Raw genomic sequence first — 14,567 nt, 5'->3', positions numbered from 1 at the left:
GTCAAAGACTACAAGCTTAACAAACTCAACTGTCAGCAACGATAACGCAAAGCCAAATAATTATAAACCTATCATAGCTTGACAGCACTAACGTAACATGGCCACGAGATGAAGAAACGCGGTCTGTTTTTACAATCCAAAAAGCTCAGCTTAAATAATCTCTAACTCATTTACATCCTGGTGGAGAAACGGAAAGGAGAAATTATAGTAAAGGCTGGAATTATAAATAACTGAAATAAAAAATCTTTCTAGCCCATATTCTTTCAGTTTGTGTAAAACCTTTGAAATTTGTTATTTATAGAATGCTTTGTTTTCTGAAAATGTTGGAATGTCATTCAAGTATGTTGTAACGACAAAGAAGACATTCCACTGTTAGAAATAATATCAATGACCTTGTCGTGCTTCCATTTTATCCTTCTGTTAGCTATAAAATTGCACGGATTCTCCAGAAATTCAATTTTCAAGTCGGTTTCTCCCCTATTAATAAAATTCACCCTTCGATTCTAAAAGATTGCGTTTCTGTCTTGAATTCTTGGGGAATTTATAGTATATCATGTCAGTGTGGTTTAAGATATATTGGCCAAACAAAAAGAGCGTTGAAGTTTCGTATCAAGGAACATGAATCTTATGTCAAAAAAGGGGAAATTAACAAGTCTTCAATAGCGTATCATAGCTGGACTTTTAACCATAATTTTGATTTTGGGTCTGCAAAAATCATCCAAAAGGCTTCTTCCATAGGCGAATTGGATTTCCTTGAGGCTTTTCACATTCACAAAGATTTAGAAAGTTTAGTTAATGATTTGAAGTCCAATCCAGTCCTTCCTAATGCCTTTAAAATTCTACTGTCTTAATTCAATTATTTTTGCCGATAGATGGCGTTACCTCCTCGCACTTGGTACTACCAGAGGGTATAAAAATCCGTTCAGTGGTTGCTTTCCATTATTTGAAGTTCAGATTTTGAGCGTAATGTGCATTTGCCCCTCGCTCCCTATTTTAACTTCGCTAATATTTCTTTATGCTTGATCAGACAGCCTGGCTCAGTAAAAGTAGGCGGCCAGTGCAACTCTGATTTAAAATCTAGTTATAACCACGTGCAGTGCTGGTAAGCACTACGTGTTTCTGTGACTCCTTCTCCTATTTTCTTCTTTCTATGTATTTCTTTCTCCTGATGAGGAGGGACCTTTAGCTGCCCTCGAAATCGATTGAGTGTTTCATTATACCTACGCTAAATATAAGGTTGTTTTTTACGATTTTGATGTTGTAACGATTATGTTTGAAGGAACGTAAGGTTTAAATTAGAGGACTTCCTTTTCTTATGGGAACAACTCTCTGGGTCCACTGAATGACCGGAAAGTAATCAACAAAGGAAACTCGTTAAGGACATCCCCCTTGCGACAAAAACGTAAAAGGAAAGGAAGAGGCTTTTGACCAGAAAAGTGCCTTAGGAAAAGGTCTCACCAAGCGATTGTCTGAGCCGCATCAAGCGGAAGCTTTGTCTGTTATTGCTGTACTGTGGTGATGATTTACTGTTATGATCCACTGGTCTGATTACTTTCCATCTCGGAAGGCACTTACGGTACAATGGTATCTAGTCCTCGTTACATTAATGTCCCAATCACATTATGTTTCGGCTACGCGGGACTGGATGTCTAAAGGGACAATTCTCAGAACCTGCACATTTCCAGGAAACCCACGTAGCTAGGTTACCATTTTCACTTTCTTACAAAGACTTGAACGGCAAACAGTGATCGATTATCGCTCAGATTGGGATCACGTGATCCTTCAGAAGCAGAACTTTCGTTTGATTGGTTGATCTCTACCCTGGACAGAGCTCCAGCTGAGACATTTTCGGTGAGTTTTGGAAAACTCCCGCGTAACCGCTACATCGTTTCTGTAGCTAGGCGGGACTTCGATTCCAGAGGGGCTCTTTTATCTAGGAATCCTTCCGGTTAAACCGGGTATACCAGAATCTCGTTTCTCAGAAAAGTCCCGTATAGCAGGGACTGTCGCTAGAAGTGATAACCTCTTTAGTGCGTGAAACGCTGAAATATCTGAGCAACATTTTTTTAGTCTAAAATTTAAGTAAGGAAACTCAAAAAGACAGAAAAAGGTAATTATTATTGTTTTAGATATGTGTTTTTCATAGACGAGTGTATGATGATAAGACCGTGCAATATTTAATTTAGAAAACTCTGTTTTGCCGTGAAAAGAGTAAGTTAAATCTTGTATATGTGGAATAAGCTATGAATCAAAAACTGTAACTGAGTTAAGCTCTTTGTGATCTTCAGTTGGTCTAATGCTGGTAGACTTTACGTGTGACGATGACTTTAAACGTTACTTTAAAAGAGGGTGGACAAATTCACTGTTCTGGTATATATTCGAACTCCTTTTTTGCTTCATCGTATAAAATTGGGGTCGAAGTCATCTTACTTTCGAGTGGACTGCTTTTATTTTAGTTTCGACATAATGAACTGTGTCATGTTTGATTAGGAAACCGTTTAAGAATTTTGTGATATTGAGAGCATTCCGAAAAAATCTCAGCATTCATTTTTGTGTTGCGCTCTAATTTTTAAGAGTTGTCAGTGTGTCTACGATACATATTTTGCCTAAGCCGTTTAGTAGGGCAAAATGGGTGAGAAAATAGGCTTCTGTTACGGGGAACGTATACATCGTCTATTATGAAATCCCATTTAAAATTTCACCTGATATGGAAAGTTAAGTTTAGGGGCTTAATATTTGTATATTTTAATTTTAATATTATTTGCTGCAAATACATATAAAGCAGTAGCACTGATATGTGTTCCTCTTTAGCAAAGGAATGCAGGAAATGTTACTGTCTGTGTGAACGAGAAATTTCATGTTTATATGTCTATCATATGTGTGTAATCTGTTTGAAGTTTTTGTTGCTTTCGGAATAGCAGCCGACTTATGATTCCGACTGCAAAGTGCATGAAGAAATATATATTTACGAATATCAGCTTTAAACTTTTGATGGTAAAAGTAATCACCAGTGTTGGCAGGATTTATGTGCAAAATAACTTTGCCTACTTTTGAACTACTGCGGTATCTTGGATTTTGATTGCACTGTTTTCGAGACAAACGTTCAGCTTGCTCAGAGAGGTTCTGTATTTATTTTTTTGTTAATCTTAGTGTTGAAAATAACTCTGTATTTTGCTCAATATTTGAGGCTGCGCAAATAGCTGGTTGTGTATCATTTGTGACTTCTGAAACTATTGTGCTAGACGTGTGAAATCTATTTCAGAAGCTGATAAACTTGCTTACATATTGGAAGGAAGTCATTATTACATATTTCCCGCGTCATTCTGACTAGAGGGCGCTGCGTTCGTCTCTATAGTCAGTAGCAGGCAGGATACTAAAGGTGTAGGACATGGAAGGCAGAGATGCCTAATAATATATCTGTAACTGTTTGAAATTTTCATATATTTTCTTGTAAATAAATGCTCTTATTGTTTACAAAACCTCTTATTACCTCTTGGATTTCTTTAGTCTCACAGAACCATTGGATGCAAAAGTCATTGTAGAACCATGAAAAAAAAATTCGGAATCCTTGTAACCAATTTACTGAGAAAAATCCTCACGTGGATCATAACGTAATAGCGTTCGATGATTAAGGGCCATTTAATGATTGGTTGATTCGATGATCCGCAAAACCACTTAGAATGAGAGTTACTGACACTAGGAAAATAAGTTTAGGGACTTTGCAGAATAAAAATTTGGAAACTGTCTCAAAACCATTAAAAATATTTTCGCGCTTTTCAATCTTTGATATAATTCGTCTGTCGAAAAACTGATGGACAGCTTGCGAGGGGAGTGCAGTTTTCTTAAAGGGCACAATAAATTTGTAATTGCTTCTTCTTCTAATATATTGAAGTCAAATGTTGAAAATTCTAATGTTGCTTCTAAAATTGATAAGACTAACGCTGAAATTTTGAATGTGTTTTATTCAAATGTTGAATGAAAGAAGTTGCTTCGAGTAGTCAGAATTGTATCCGCTCCCGCAAAATTCTGAATAGTTAAAGCGGTTTCTGCCAATCTAAGAATCAGGATTTTGATAAGGCTTCCACTGCGAATGGTTTATCACTACGTAAAACTGTCCGACCAGCAAAATCATGCAAAATTATTAAGCTATTAGGGCTATTCATAAGTTTCTGTATTAGATAACAATTTTGTAAATAGTATAAATTCTAATAATGTTGTTAACTTGTAAGGATTTATTTTATTCTAACCAATTATTTTTAGTTTTTCTTTCCTTTCCCTCCTGATTTCACTTTCCTGCTGAAATGTAAATTTTGTTATGACGTAGATGATAATCTAAACGTGTTTCAGAAGCAGTATTTAAGCTGAGTTTCAGGAGTTCGGAAAGTAGTACTAGCGAACTTAGTTCCGAGTTTATGCTGAGTGTTAGAATTTAGCTCTCTAATCGGTGTTAGACATCTTTCAGTTTATACTGTTATTTCTAGGCCCGGCTTCGCTCTGCGCAGTCAATTTAGTGTTAAGCTAAGAAGCCAGTCGTTAGATATCTTAATTTATTGGTGATTTGTTAAATTCTTATTTTCTGTTAAAATTACGTCAGCCGCAAGTGTTGGTGACGTAATTTTAACAGAAACACCAAGTGAGCACCAAGTGCGTTTCTCTGTTTTAATTTAGTTTAAATATGAAGATTATTTAAAACCTTTTTTGCATTATTTATCTTTCAAAGCGAGTATTCGCTACCTCGTCTTCTACGTAGAGTCTACAGTGTATGTGACCAAAGAGAACCCAAAGTTAAAAAAGACTAATTATAAACTGTGATTATTTTTAAATGAAATACTTGAATTCTCAGAAATTAGTAATTGGCAGAAACTCACTACTGTAAAACCTATCATGGTTACTGCCCTCTCACATGAAGTTTAATGAATTTTGTTAAGAAACTTCGAGACGACATTGTTGCTCTTTTAGCTGTTCGCATCTCTGGAGAATTTTTTTAAACTAACACCTTTATGTGCATCTATCCGCAAGAAAATTAATCGTTATCTGGAATCTAATAATATCCAGCATTATATGTGTATAATAATGCAGTGAAACCTTCCAAAATACAATGCCCTCTGGCTGTCCCGCTGATGAGATATGGGGGTCTAGTCTGGACACCGGTCGAGATTGATATCGGAAAACCAGTCGGGATTCTCTTTCCACTCGACAGCAGAAGGGAGAGCGAGTCTGGCCCCTTCAAATTGCGTCGGCGGAAAGTGAAGTGGAAATTCCGTGCGGAAGTGACGTTTGTTGCATAGCAAACAGTCTATTTCACCTCTACATTGCTCCAGGCTCAGGGGAAGGGGGTAGTTTGTTGTCAAAGAGGCTGTTTCGCACGTGCTTATTACTGAGGATGGCGGTAGAAAAAAAATCGATTTCGAGTAAATGGTGAAATTTTTCGAAAAAATACGCTGCTGGATTTAGTAAAGAGTATGGAAAAAAGAAATGGGGAACGTTAATGGATATTTTAAACGCAGAAAGAAATGGCCTTTTCAAAACTTCAGGTATGTGAAGAAACGTAAACATAATTTTACGTATGATCTTTAACAAAATGCAAATTTTCTAAAAGGTTACATGTTTGTAAACTATTTGTTAACAGGAACTTTATGATTAAAATACATTATTTTGTCTGAAAAGGTTATGCAACAACGTCATAAGTCAAATCATTGAAATATAGCACCGCGTACGCGTGTTTAATATTCCTAATCAATTTGAATCAAAAAAAAATTTTAATTTTTAGCAATCCATGATTATATCAATAATTTTATTTATTCAGGAATTATACCTATCACGTAGCTACAAATGTACTATGTATCGTAGATACCAATAAGCAGTGAGTAAAAATATAACAAACTTTTAACAAAAGTAATAGGAAGAAAAATAAAAAAAAATTAAATAACTATAGGTTAAATCATAAAACATATTATCTTCACATATATATATATTAACAACAAACACAAGAATGGAACAGAGAATTGAGACTATTAAAATTTTCCAAGACATTTTGTCTAAAATAAAAAAATTTTTGTAGCGAAAACGTTTCAATTGTCTGTTTCAGCGAAACGCGTAATGGGGTTGGCTTAATTCGACGTTCAAACAAATTAAATTTCCCTTGAAAAGCCAGTTTGGAAGTCGAGTTGGGCTAATTTACCATTTTCCGCTTACTTTTTTATCTGATTCTGTTTTTTAATGTTTTAATGTTTTACATGTTTAATGGTTTGATTTTCATATGTATTAATTTTTAAAACGTGTTGAACTTTTTGGAGCAACAGCTCCTAATAACTTTTAGGCGAGCTTACTACAATTTCTATACATTTTAACATATGCAGTGAAAGGAAATTGCAATACATATTCCTATTTATACCCTTTTTAAATCGATCCCACCAGTGACCGTGCGGTAAAAACGCTGAACACTGGTAGTTCGGTCCGAGGTCCAAATACTGCGAACGGGTTTGTTGCATTACCAACATATCTCTGATAACCAATATATCTGTCATTACCAACATATTTCTCGTAATTTCCAAAATCATAAAAAATTAAGGCATACAAAACCTGTTTTAAATAAATAACTATATGTATATGTAAATGTATTATAAATATATTAATATATGCAGTGAAAGTAAATTGCAGTACATATTCCTATTTAAGCCCTTTTTAAGTCGATCCCACTAGTGGCCGAGCGGTAAAATCTCCGAACACTGGTAGTGCGGTCCGAGGTTCGAATCCCGCGAACGGGCTGGACGCATGGGCGGGTAATGACAGATATATCATTGGCAACTTCCAGAAGCATAGAAGTTTAAGGCACAGAAAATCTGTTTTAAATATATATATATATATATATATACAGTGGATGGACAAAAATATGGAAACACCTTGTGAAATGCATGTTTGAAAAAAATATTGATTTTAATGAAATACGTAAGTGGCACTGGCGTTTTTGACTACTGACGCCACCTATACAACTTCGTAAATGTGCTAAACAGTTCAGTTGTTGTCGGAGTACTGTTATGTGAGGTTGTCATTGCATTATGTCAGAGTTAACAGACTTCGAACGTGGGCAAATTGTTGGAGCACGTATGGTAGGTGCTTCCGTAAGCAATGTATCCGAGGTGTTTAGTGTTTCAAGAGGTACTGTATCGAAGATTTATTCCGCATATTTGAAAAGCGGAAAAATATCATCTGCTAAATCACAGCGCGGACGAAAGTGGGTCCCGAGTGATCGTGACAGACGATCATTAAGGGCAATTGTGACGAAAAATAAGAAGACCACAGCTGCAAAAGTTACTACTGAAATGAATGTTGTGTTACCGAACCCTGTGAGTACCAAAACAATTAGAAGGGAGCTTCATAAACAGGGAATTGTTGGCCGTGTAGCAATTGAGAAGCCACTCAGCAGTGATGCTAATGCCCGTAACAGGAAAAGGTGGTGGTTATGTCATAAAGCCTGGACTATAGAGCAGTGGAAGCGAGTAATATGGTCTGACGAGTCTTCGTTCACATTGTTTCCCACTTCTGGCCGAGTTTACGTCTGGAGAACGCCATCTCAAGCCTATAATACAGACTGCTTGTTGCCAAGAGTGAAACATGGCGGGGGTTCTGTTATGGTTTGGGCAGCCATATCGTGGTTCTCTGCTAGCCCCATGATAACTGTGTCAGGGCACATGACTGCCAAGACTTATGTGAACATTTTGGCCGATCAAGTTCATCCCATGGTACAAACTTTGTTCCCCGATGGTGATGGTGTCTTCCAAGACGACAAAGCCCCTGTTCACACAGCTCACATTGTTCAGGACTGGTTTTCTGAGCACGAGGATGAGTTGTCCCATCTCCCCTGGCCACCACAGTCACCAGACCTGAATATTATGGAACCTTTGTGGTCTACATTGGAACGGAAAGTGCGTTTTCGTTATCCACCGCCAACATCGTTATCTGAACTTGCCACCGTTTTGCAGGAAGAATGGTATAATATTTGTAATACTTCTTTGGCGAAATGAAGCAACTCCAATGATGGAACACAGCAATAACTTTTATTTAACACTCAAAAAAATGGCGACATACAAACAAGAAGAGAAAACATATTCTATCATTTAAAAATAAATTACATTCTTCGTGCGAGAGTCGCACGAGGCACTCGAGTCTGGTTTCAAATATTGCCATTCACAAATACCTTAATGTTCATCTAATTAAATTATTTAATCTACAAGATTTTAATATTATTTAAAGCTGTTACAACCTCTCCCCCAACGGAGAGACTTTTACCGAAGGGAAAAGTTCTGTAAATTTCGAAAGTTTATAAGCTCGGCTTGCTTGATTGCTTAAAGAGAAAAGGTTATTTCTCTTATAAATTTCTAAATTTCAGGCCAAAACATTTTAAGTTTTAAACAATACTTTTACACCACATTTAAAAAGAAAGAAATGGAGAACGTTCAAATACATTAGTTGAGTATACATTAAATAATAAAATAAATTCTGAACGTGGTTACATACACTAAGAGTTATTACATTACTTAATTCTACTCAGAACATCTACGTTCTTGTGCAAAGATCCTTTGCGATGAATGACCTTAAAATTATAAGGTTGTAATGAGAGTGCCCAGCGCATCAATCTAGAGTTACATTTGGCGTCAGATTGTAGCCAGACCAAAGGATTGTGATCAGTTTGAATCAAGAATTCTTGCTGACCATCCAGATAAAAATGCAGTTTCTTGATAGCGTAGATGATAGCAGCGCACTCCTTTTCAGTAGTACAATAATTCTTTTCAAACTTAGTAAATTTTTTGCTTATATACAAGATAGGATGTTCACGTTGTTCATCATCTAATTGGCATAGTACTATACCCATGCCATTGTCTGAGGCATCGGTTTGTATAATAAACCTTTTATCAAAGTCGGGAGCATACAGAATTGGTTTCTTGCATAGCAACTCTTTTAAATTTTTAAAAGCTTTGTCACATATTTCAGACCATTGTATATTTCCTTTTTTTGTTACCCCCTTCAAAGCGTCCGTGAGGGGTGAAGCAATTTCCGAAAATCTCAGTATGTACTGGCGATAATACCCCTACCAGTCCTAAGAAAGCACGTACTTCTGTTTTGGTTTTAGGCGTAGGATACTCCTTTACAGCCAGGATCTTTACTTTATCCGGAGTTCGTTGTCCTTGTCCCACAACATGGCCTAGGTATTTCACTTGATCTTGTCCAAATTTACATTTTGATGGTTTTAGTCGTAAATTTGCTTTCTGTATTCTCTCTAGAACAGAAGTTAAGTTTTTAAGGTGCTCTTCCCAGTTTTCTGAGTAAATGGCAATGTCATCCAGGTATGGTACAGCGAAACCTTCGCATCCAGCCAGGAGTTTAGTCATAACTTTGCTAAAAAAATATGGGGCATTTTTTAATCCAAAGGGTAAACGTAGAAGCCTGAAACTTCCAAAACTAGTTACAAATGTTGCATATCTTTGGGCTCTTTCTGTTAACGGAATTTGCCAGTAGCCTCTAGATAAATCTAATAGGGTAATATATTTTGCTTTTGCTACAGTTTCGATACGTTCTTCAATATTAGTCAAAGGATAGTATTCAGTTTTAGTAACAGCATTGAGTTTACGATAATCAATACAAGGCCGAGGATACTTTGATGAAGATTCTATCAAAATCATGGGAGATGTATAGTCCGATTCTCCCGGCTCTATAATTTTAAGGTCGAGCATTTTCTGTATTTCCTTTTTGAGAATTTCAGTCTGTCGGGGTGACAGTCTGTATGGCTTTATTTGTATTGGTTCGTTATTTAATAGCTCAATATCGTGACAAACTAAGTTTGTTAGTCCAGGATTATTTGAAAAACAACCAGAATATTTCCATAAAATCTTTCGTAAATCTTCTATTTGCTCGGATTTCAACCTTTTCTCGAGTTCATTCTCCTCTATGATGTCCGAGAAATTTAATATACTTGGATTGGAAGATAAACGAGGAATGTCCATTTCTAAGTCTCCTTCCACTTCAGTTATCATATTAATCATTTCTGGTCTTTTGTAATATGGTTTAAGCATGTTAATATGATATACTTGATTTGGCTCATTTTGTTCCTCGAAACTTACAATATAATTGGTTTCTGAAATTTTCTGCTCTATTTTTCCAGGTCCTTTCCACTGTACTTCTAGTTTATTTTGACGATTCGTTGATAAAACAAGAACTAAATCACCTCTAGCAAATTCTCTTTTCACTGCGTTTCGATCGTACCATGTTTTCCTCCGTTGTTGAGCTTCTTTCATGTTTTCCACGGCAAGTTCTTGGCATTTCTTCATTCGATTAATAAGTTCGAAAATGTAACTGACAACATTATTACTTTCTTCAATCGGTTCTAGCCACTGCTCATAAAGTAAAGTGACTGGCGTTCGTAGGTTTTTGCCATGAACTAATTCTGCTGGTGTAAAACCAGTGCTTTCGTGTGTGACTGTTCTGAGAGCAAAAAGAACTGATGATAGATAATTCTCCCAATCCGAAGTCGCTCCTATACATACGACTCTTAACACCCTTTTTAGCGTTCTATGGAATCGCTTAACGGGATTACTCTGCGGATGATACACAGAGCTTTTTACATGTATAATGCCGAAACGCTTCAAAAATTCCTCTGTCAAAGCACTGACGAAAGAGGTCCCCTGATCTATATGTAACACTTTTGGGAAACTCATACGACTGAAAATCTGTAAGAAAGCATCAATCACAGATGGCGAAGAAATGTCTGTCACCGCTACAGCATCTGGATATTTGGACGACATACACAGAGCTGTAATAATATATTTTTTTCCAGTCTTTGAAATATGTAGCGGACCAACGGCATCGACATTTATTTTAGTGAATATTTCGGAAATTACTGGTACTAATGTCATTGGAGACTTCTTTTTGTCATTTCCTTTTCCAGCGCGCTGACAAACATCACAGGTTCTTACAAAATCTTCAGTTTCTTTGTAACACCTCGTCCAGTAAAAATATCTAGCAAGTCTGTCTTTGGTCTTTTTGACACCCAAATGACCAGAAGTTCCTTCGTGGCACATCTTTATAATTGACGGCTTGAGTTTTTCAGGTATAACGACAAGCTGTCTTTCAAAGCCCATTTTATCCGTCGTTTTTTTAACTAAAAGTTCTTTTCCTGTCAGACTATAGTTCTCATTTTTGCATGTACCTTCTTTAACTTCTTGGATGATTTTAGACAGTTCCTTATCAGCAAGCTGAAGTTGTGCAATTTCTTCTGAGTCAATGTTTACCAGTTTCATGAGAGTTTCATCTTCCGAATTTAGCTCCGGTAAATTATCTTCTTCTTCAAAAACATCTCTGGATGCTTTATTTTCTTCCTTCATCGGTTCCAAGATCTTCTCTTCGGCTATTTCTCTTTTCCTTTGAGCTCTAGTAGAGACAGCATTAACCTAGTGAGGACAACTATCAGGTTCCTTTCCTTGTTTATTCAACAGTGCAAAAGTTCGATTGCCTAATAAATACCTTCCTTTGTCGAGTTCATTTCTAATAATGGCAGCCTTAGTTATTACTCGCTCAAGATCGCAATTTAGTTCGATCTCATCCAATGGTAAACAGGTTGGATTCAAGTCTAATGGCTGTTGCACCCACACATTTTCACCTGTCAGCATTTCCGGCGTGATGTATTTGCGACAAACTATATCAATACTAGCACCTGAATCCCTTAATATAGGAATTTTATGACCATTTACGTAACCCATACTAGTATAAGGTAATAGAAATTTATCCTCTGGTTTTGCACTAATTCTGTTAAGATTAGCAGGAGATTCAGTCCTATTCTTAAGTTTTGGACATTGGGGCCTTAAATGTTGATAGGACCCACACTGATAGCATTGTGGCGTCTTTCGTTTTTCATATTTATCATCTGGACGTGGACTTCTAGGTCTATGAAACCAGCTTTGCGAATTAAATCCTGATGACAATTTTTTTTCAGTTTTATTTTTATTATCTGAACTCAATTTACCATGAGTTAGTGCATTGTATCTTTCTTTCTGCCGATCCACTACAGGCCTTTTTTGAAAGTTTCCGCAAACGTTTTCATAGGCATCAAGTTTTTCAGCTAATTTTTTAGATGAAATCATCTCTACCCATTCATCAAGAAAATGATCTCGAATTTCAGGAGGAACTCGACGTTTAAGTTGGTCAAGCACCATCAAATCTAGCAACTGATCAAAAGTCTTAACTCCTAGACCAGTCACCCATTCTTTGCAATAATTTTCTATTTCATAATTGAAATCCACTCATGTGGATTCGGTACTTTTTTTAATGTTTCATAAATTTCTGCCTAAACTTTTCCGGGCTTAATTTAAACCGTCTTAACAATAAATTTTTCACGTGTTCATAGTCTTTAGCTTTATCGGAGGGTTCTCTAGCTATTAACTGGGTTACTTCGTAAGGAAGTAGTCCTAGTAAATGAGATACAAATTCTTCTTTATCAATTTTAGCCCATTCTGCTTGCCTTTCAAACAATAGCAAATATAGACTGATATCTCCTTTCTTGTCATCGAATTTCTGCATAAGGTGACGCAGCTCCGTTTTCGGCCGGATCTGTCCGGTATTTTGAGACTTTGTCTCTGCTTCAAGTCTTAATCTCTCTAATTCATACTGTTCGTTTCTTCTCCGCTCTTCTGCTTCTTCCTGTCTCCTACGTTCTTCTCTTTCCTCCCTCTCTTTCCGTTCTTCTCTTTCCTCCCTCGCTTTCCGTTCTTCCCTTTCCTCCCTCTCTTTCCGTTCTTCTATTATTGTGTCTAAAACTCCTTTGACGAAGACTTCATCATAATCTCTACTTTCAACAATTTTCTGTTTTAAATCAACTATTTTCATATCTGCAGTCACATGAACTCCCAGTTCAGCCGCTAGATTTTGCAAATCTTCCTTAAGAGCTCTTCCCAAGTAGGACATTTTTTTATGTTTAAAATTAACGAACACTGTGTTCTTTATATTTCCTCAAAATAGCTCAATTCAATTACTTTAGTTAATGCAGTCAGGAATCACGAAATTAAATGCACTTTGTTAAGTACGTATACCTCAAAAATGAAATATTTAAATTATATGAAGTTCATTCTCTGTACCACATTAATTGTGATTAAAATAAGAATAATAACATAGAGCAATATAAATATCTACCGTCTGCACAACTAAAATGAATATTAAATATAATATCAAATACGGTAATAAAATAAGACAATTTAATATTAACAGGAAATAATAATCTGGTATCGCTAATATTGCGTTCAGTGATGAACTAATAAAATAAAGCAATTCTATATGAACAGGAAGTAGTAATCTGGTATCACTAATATTATGTTCAGTGATGAACTAATAAAGCAATACTTTATGAACAGGAAGTAATAATCTGGTATCACTAATATTATGTTCAGTGATGAACTAATAAAATAAAAATACGCACGATTATTCGATCTTGGTCGGTGCCTCCAAAATAATTAAGACTGTAATACTTCTTTGGCGAAATGAAGCAACTCCAATGATGGAACACAGCAATAACTTTTATTTAACACTCAAAAAAATGGCGACATACAACCAAGAAGAGAAAACATATTCTATCATTTAAAAATAAATTACATTCTTCGTCGCACGAGGCACTCGAGTCTGGTTTCAAATATTGCCATTCACAAATACCTTAATGTTCATCTAATTAAATTATTTAATCTACAAGATTTTAATATTATTTAAAGCTGTTACATATTCCTTTGGCAAACATACAGGAACTGTATTTATCCATTCCGAGAAGACTGCAAGCTGTTTTGGATGCCAACGGGTTTCCTACACCAGCGTTTCCCAACCTTTTTTGGCCAAGGCACACTTGTCGCGGGGAAAAAAATCACGAGGCACACCACCATTAGAAAATGTTAAAAAATTAACTCTGTGCCTATATTGACTATAATAAAGTAATTCTCTTGAGTAATGCTCTAAAGTAAATAATAAAAAAATTGTTTGCCGGCGAATGTAATGCGCATCAATGATATGAGGAATTTATTGAATCTTATTTTATACAACAATGGATTTGTATATAAACTATCAATCAATGGTATGATAATTTTATTTAAATTTAGATACCATATTTTATACAACAATCGATTTATACATAAAGTAGTAGAACATAGAATTAACCTATTAGTGGGCAATTGTTATGTGAAACAATCACTGTTAATTACCACTACCGTATATACGGTATCTATCGTAAAATATGAACATGAAATAAATCGTAAGATTTCTATCTAGCTAACAGTTTCTACAATTAGTGATTAATAGTAAACGTCTTTATTCACTGTTTTCATCACTGGAATCCTCGCAGCTCTTTTCGTCAGACGCAGATTCATTTCTTCTTTCCTCATCATCATCATCAGCATCGTCATCCTCGGCGTTCTAGAGCTCGTCATCTTCACTGCCATTCAATGAATTTGAAATGCAGCATTTCTTGAAAGATTTCACAATCTTTGGTGCTTCGATGCTTTTCCAGGCAGCAGAAACTCAGTGCAACAATGTGCGGTGCA

This window comes from Stegodyphus dumicola, chromosome 2, assembly GCF_044657685.1.
Source record: "Stegodyphus dumicola isolate Sdum_Otavi_A_Nest chromosome 2, ASM4465768v1".
Lineage (NCBI taxonomy): Eukaryota > Metazoa > Arthropoda > Arachnida > Araneae > Eresidae > Stegodyphus > Stegodyphus dumicola.
The sequence above is the reverse complement of the archived record's forward strand: the minus strand, read 5'-3'. Positions refer to the sequence as shown.